Raw genomic sequence first — 7703 nt, forward strand, 5'->3', positions numbered from 1 at the left:
ACACGGATCCATATCGGCTTTGTAACACCGTTACGTAAAACGACGACTCATTGAAAGATGCATGCTATTAATTACATACATATTTACGTATTAAGCAGTGATCACAAGATTACACACAAATTAGTCAATAGTCGTCTGATACTTAACTAAGCGTCACATTGTTAAGTGAATACGGGTTTAATAATTATCGGACATCTTGGGTAGTTCTCGCTGGTGTCGCGTACTTTTAAATAGATAGCTTGGGGTTTCTGGTACGTAAAAATCATAAAAAAAACATGGATTGACAGTAAGTTGTAAAATCCGGGTATTTTATTTAAGGTATTTAACGTTTGTAATTTCTACTTGTTTGTGAACCTCCGGGACGTGACACATGTGTGTTGTTTGTAGGTCACATATGCCCGCTATAAATAAAACAACTTTCACTTTACATGTTCTTTTAAAAGCATAGTTTATTTTTTACTTTCTACAAAACAAATCAAGAATCATATCAGAAACATAAGTATATTTATTGTTAAAAAGTCTGACAATTAGACGTGTTTATGAAACGTCCCGGATTGTATATAATCAAGGGAGATAACTCTTACACGACAATTTTTTTGACCTGGTACACGAAATTCGGCAGTCCGGAAAACTCGTAATCCGGACGGTTTGGACTGGGAACGAAGGTGTTCGGATTATCGAGGGTCCACTGTACATGTAATGCCTTTCATTTTAGTCATCTTCAAGATAAAATTTTTTTTCAAAATGTATTCTAGATAATTTTTGGAACAAAGTTTTTCTATAGATAAATGTTGTCAGTATAACAAGGTTTATTCTAGATAAATGTTGACAGTATAACAAGGTTTATTCTAGATAAATGTTGTCTGACAGAATAACAAGGTTTATTCTAGATAAATGTTAACGGTATAACAAGGTTTATTCTAGATAAATGTGACAAGAAAACAAGGTTTTACTGTTGAGTATAATTGATCCTTTCTTTGACATCATTTCTGGCAATGTGTTCACCAGACAACATTAGATCAAGTGATAACTGTATGAATTGAAGTGATATTTCAGACATATGCAGATTGATATTTGTTGAATGAGTTAGATAATTATGATATCTCTGTTATCAATTTTAATAAGTGCAACACGTTTTTCATGTTTGCTTTTCGTACAATTTCACTTTCGCTGTGAAGTATATAAGATGTACATGTATTTACCATTGAATGTTGTGGAGCCTGTAATAGAAATGAATACTGAATGAAAATGACACTTTATGCAGTAGAGAAGGAAGATAGGTAGAGCTAACTGTTTCTAACGTTACAGATATTGTGATAGATATTCATGTGCATATTGTACATGTATGATTGTGGTATTTAGTGTATCAATATCACACCTGTATGTTTGTGGTATTTAGTGTATCAATATCACACCTATATGTTTGTGTTAGGTATTTAGTGTATCAATATCACACCTGTATGTTTGTGGTATTTAATGTATCAATATCACACCTGTATGTTTGTGTGTGGTATTTAGTGTATCAATATCACACCTGTATGTTTGTGGTATTTAGTGTATCAATATCACACCTATATGTTTGTGTGTGGTATTTAGTGTATCAATATCACACTTGTATGTTTGTGTGTGGTATTTAGTGTATCAGTATCACACCTGTATGTTTGTAGTATTTAGTGTATCAATATCACACCTGTATGTTTGTAGTATTTAGTGTATCAATATCACACCTGTATGTTTGTGTGTGGTATTTAGTGTATCAATATCACACCTGTATGTTTGTGGTATTTAGTGTATCAATATCACACCTATATGTTTGTGTGTGGTATTTAGTGTATCAATATCACACCTGTATGTTTGTAGTATTTAGTGTATCAATATCACACCTGTATGTTTGTGGTATTTAATGTATCAATATCACACCTGTATGTTTGTGTGTGGTATTTAGTGTATCAATATCACACCTGTATGTTTGTGGTATTTAGTGTATCAATATCACACCTATATGTTTGTGTGTGGTATTTAGTGTATCAATATCACACTTGTATGTTTGTGTGTGGTATTTAGTGTATCAGTATCATACCTGTATGTTTCTGTGTGGTATTTAGTGTATCAATATCACACCTGTATGTTTGTGGTATTTAGTGTATCAATATCACACCTGTATATTTGCGTTATTTAGTTTATCAATATCACACCTGTATGTTTGTGTGTGGTATTTAGTGTATCAATATCACACCTGTATGTTTGTGGAATTTAGTGTATCAATATCACACCTGTATGTTTGCGGTATTTAGTTTATCAATATCACACCTGTATGTTTGTGTGTGGTATTTAGTGTATCAATATCACACCTGTATGTTTGTGGTATTTAGTGTATCAATATCACACCTGTATGTTCGTGTGTGGTATTTAGTGTATCAATATCACACCTGAATGTTTGTGTGTGGTATTTAGTGTATCAATATCACACCTGTATGTTCGTGTGTGGTATTTAGTGTATCAATATCATACCTGTATGTTTGTGTGTGGTATTCAGTGTATCAATATCACACTTGTATGTTTGTGTGTGGTATTTAGTGTATCAATATCATACCTGTATGTTTGTGTGTGGTATTTAGTGTATCAATATCACATATATTTTCTCAAAATGGTAGTTGCTGCTCCTGCTTAGCGCTCAGCAAATAAGGAGTGGGACGACTGGTTCGCCCGTTGTCAGTATAATGTGACCGGGTGGGGTGTGCTGCTGGGTGTCTTCGGCAGTATGCTTCAGTGAGGTAGCACTCTAAATCGGCAAAAGATCCGGCCTATTACAAGGAGACTTTACACAAACATACTGCAGCCTCCCAAAACACACATACGCACTCATCACACGCATGCATGTCGCACGCACGGGAGGCCGTCCTTAAATGACCTTAGCTGTTAATAGGACGTTAAACAAAATAAACCAAACCAAACTATATTGTGGTAGCTTGTATGTTCTTGCTGTTTGTATGTCAGAAAAAATGTGAAATAATCTAATTTGTAACTTAGATTTGGACGCACAAATATAGTGTAACAAAAATGTATCCCACATACAAATGTATATAATCTATGTACTTCTATGAACATAACCAGATTGATTCGCCTGCCTCTGTATTGTGTAAAAAAAAAATGCATATGCACCCTATGTCACCTATGTATTTCTTCTAATAGATAATAAGATACAATATTGATATCACCAGTACCCAGGTAAATTATTCCAAATATGCTTGATTGTACGTCCTAATTTGGTTCGAAACTTACGTAGGGCAGTTGCCAGGTACTGACCGTAGGCCGGTGGTTTTTCTCCGAGTACTCCGGCTTTCCTCCACCTCCAAAACCTGGCACGTCCTTAAATGACCCTGGCTGTTATATATAGGACGTTAAGCAAAAACAAACAAACTAATTTGATTTCTTAAATTAACTTTCGTTAACAATCATAACATTTCATAACAATCTATATATCACTTTATATATACAAACACCAACTTCTATAATGTATAAATCAACATTTTTATGTTTATTCTAATAAGAAAACAAGTAATTTTTACAAGATGTTTCATTTGTGAACAACTAAACTTGGCCAATCAACATAAAGAAATCTATGAACTGATTTAAGGTAAGGGACCATCTGTCTTATTAAGCTTGTTTGTTTGTGTAGCCATAATGGCCCAGTCACTTGATAAGGATATATATGATATGTCACAGGTTTCTATTTATATGTTTAGAGTTATCCCCCTTTGTTTTGTTTAAATACTGTATACATGTACATAATGTAACTAACTTAGAAATACTCCATTGCTTTCATTACATTGTCTTGTTTCCCTTTCAAATATACTCAGAGATATTTAACAGGTTTGTTTAATTTGGAACTCTTTTGGAAAAAAGATAATTCTCCTGAAGACAGGTTTACTCTTTGGAGAGTGTAATTCCATAATCTATTTCCCCAGCATTCCTGAAAACTGTTGTAATATAATTCAATGTCTATGTGATTCATTTGGATGGCCATGATTTAAAAGATAAAATCTTGAGAATTGAGGTTTATGATTTTATCCCTGCAATTAAATTTGTGCACCAATATGTAATATTTATCATTAATTTTTTTTTCATCTCTAGTTATTGCCCTTTTTCAGTGTACACTATTATATCAGTATTTCCTAAGAAATTTCTTTTCAGATTTTTTTAAAACATGGTATAGTTATGATGTTAAATTTATTATTATCGCCATTAAATAACTTTTCATATAACATGTCCTTTGTTACCAGAAATTATTTGAAAAGCTAGAAATGGATCATGACATTAGGAGAGCTTTATGTGAAATCGCCTGATGTAAAGCAAACTGAATTACATCTTATACATAATGATAAATGTGATATTAACAGGAATGTCACATGTACTAGCTGAGCATGAATCTGCTTTACATGTACTCTACTGTCACCAGTACAACTAACATCTGTTTGGGCATAGGAACAGGTAAAATCAATCTACAAAGAAACTTTACATTTATCTAAGTTTCTGAATGATGGACATACTGCTTAAAATGTAATAATTTAAATAACATGAATGTATATCAACTACCTCATTCATTCAAAGTAATTTTCTAGTCCTGTTTGACATCTGAAGTAGTACTGGAGTACACCGTTACAGTTCCTACCAAGCAAACGGTCCAAAGCAAGTTGTGTATGTGCCAAGTACATGTAACTGCAAAGTAGAATTTTCTCTACTGATAACTCCTTAATGTACTGTGCTGGCATTTTCAAAACTCTCTTATATTATCCATTGATTTTTTTTATTAATGTTTTTTTCATGGTCCCAGAATTCTTGATATGTAATGTTATTTGGTAGATATTGTGACTGCTTTTGATAATGAATTGAAAATAACATAACTGCTTGAGATTGAGCCTGAATTCATGATGCAAGTGAATTGGATGGAGAGCTTCTGTTTTAACACATATTACTGACAATCTTACTTAAGCACATTTCACGGTTAAAATATTGCACTATATTAAACTAGAATTTCACTTAAATATTTGACCTCATAAGTGCATCCCCATTTTTTTCAGGAAAAGAAGTTTGATGCACAAATTGAAAATATAGAAACAAAATTCTCACTGATTTCAATATTTTAATCAATGCTTCTGGATTGTTTTTGCTACATAAAGATAAGTTTTTTTAACCCAGATTTCACATGGAAACTTTTCCCTGTACATGATTCTATTAAATGGACCCATTTTGTATTTTTGTAAGCGCAGTGCGCTTATTAGGTCGAATAAGGTATTATGGTTTTTGATGTATATTTTGTATGTGCATAAATTCACCATTGCTATCTGCTGTTAAAAATGTAAAATGCAAAATATTTGAGTGTGATATATTGAGATTCCTAGATATATGGATTCTATGTTTTTTAAGAACAAAAATATTCAATGAAACATACTGTTTTTTGTTTTGTATTTATTGTTTGAATTTGAGAAATATCTTTCGAGTACTTCTGAAAGAGCTCTAACAAAATTCTTAAGTTAAAACAAATTAAGGATTGAGGGTCCGGCGTTTTGTTTTCCAGACTCAAAATTTATAAGGGCACAATTAGGGATTGAAGCAAACCTACAGAAGAATGTATCAAGTTTGAGAAATATCCTACCTCCTTCCAGTTACCTCTACTTCACAATAAATAATTTATGGACAGATTGCAAACCACGAATGGAGGGACAATGATTTTGACAGCCCACCATTTGAAGACTTTTATTGACTAAAAACCAATTCAAATTCAATATTTTGATCACTTTATTATCACTCGTATTGTCATATAATAATACATACAGTATTTCAATAGCCCGATGGTATGAAGATTACAGCAGACAGGTAAATATGAAGTAGGTATAGAAATGGTCAATCACAAGTATGGTTAGTACATCATAATTACATAATAATTAAATATTCTAATTTAATTAAAAAATTTGTCCACTATTTCATTTTTTTTCATCATTTCACAAATGATGGATTTGACAAAGGGTAAACATTTCTAGCCAATGATCAACCCACATCCACACCTATACTGATTACTAATATATTATCAACCCCTCAACTCTATATTAATTTCCTCTTTTTCCTTAGTTACCAGTAAACAACTCATCAATTTCATCTTAGCCTATAGCTATCTAAGTCTTCTCCTTGGGGTGAAAACAGGTGGTAAGAAATACAGACAAATACATACATTGACATGATAGATTGATTTAAGGGGAAGTAACTCATTGAAGAAAGTAGACTTCTCCAATATTCTTTAGGATAGTAACCATTTAACTAGGGTACTTAATTTGAAATGCTTACTAGACTATTATGTTATCAGTGAATGATAGTTAACAATAAACAATTAAATATTTGGTGATATTTAATTAAACTTCTCCTTTACCTTTAGTTACCAGTAATCAACCCCTCTGGTTAACTTCTCCTTTACCCTTAGTTACCAGTAATCAACCCCTCTGATTAACTTCTCCTTTACCCTAGGTTACCAGTTATCAACCCATCTGATTAACTTCTCCTTTACCCTAAGTTACCAGTAATCAAGCCCTCTAATTAACTTCTCCTTTACCCTAAGTTACCAGTAATCAACCCCTCTAATTAACTTCTTTACCCTAAGTTACCAGTAATCAACCCCTCTGATTAACTTCTCCTTTACCCTAAGTTACCAGTAATCAAGCCCTCTAATTAACTTCTTTACCCTAAGTTACCAGTAATCAAGCCCTCTAATTAACTTCTCCTTTACCCTAGGTTACCAGTATTCAACCCCTCTAATGAACATCTTGCTTACAAGTAAACAACACTACTCTAATACCTTTGGTCACTGGAAATTACCATTTTCTTTCCTACTGAGGTTTCATTACAACCACAGAGGCAAATTATACAGTTTTCATGGTGATAGAGTATCTGGACAGGAAACAAGGCCTAACTTGTGTAAAGTCAAACTCTGATGGACATTTTGTTCGATCTGGCAAATAAAGTAACATCACATCAAATTTTATGATAGCACTGATCCGGGCAACAGTACTGATGGTACTTATACCATTGTTAAAAGTTACAAAAACGATTCTCACAAAATGAAGCTCTAAATGTTTTGGGATTCCATGTTATAACCTTGTATCTATTGGTATTTTGGACAAAAACGGTATGGAGGGCTAAAATTTTACTTAAAGCATCATGTGAAAGTGTTTAGTCTGTGGAGAGATCTGGTCCCAGTTTCATCAACAAGAGGCCCAGAGGGCCTGTATCGCTCACCTGGTTTCATGATATATGAAACAAGAACTATGCTTAAGTATATTTGCCACTGGTATTGCTATGTCAATATATCAAAGGCATTTCATATGGTTACATGAACATTGTTTTTATTGTAATTCTAAAAATGTCAATTTAGCCAAATTGATCCCTTTTGGCCCCCCGGGGGTCAGCCCCACCAATTGTACAATTTTGAATCTCTACCTCAAGGGGATGCTACCAGGCGAATATGAGTGATATATATTTATCCATTGTTTAGTTTCAGAGAAGAAGTTGTTATATCAATTAGGCAAATTGACCCCTTCTGGCCCGCCCCTCAGCCCTCGGGGGTCAGCCCTATCATTTGTACAATTTTGAATCCCTACCCCAAGGGGATATTACCAGTCAAATATGTGAGATATCCATTGCTTAGTTTCAGA

Source organism: Pecten maximus, chromosome 2 (assembly GCF_902652985.1).
Source record: "Pecten maximus chromosome 2, xPecMax1.1, whole genome shotgun sequence".
Classification (NCBI taxonomy): domain Eukaryota; kingdom Metazoa; phylum Mollusca; class Bivalvia; order Pectinida; family Pectinidae; genus Pecten; species Pecten maximus.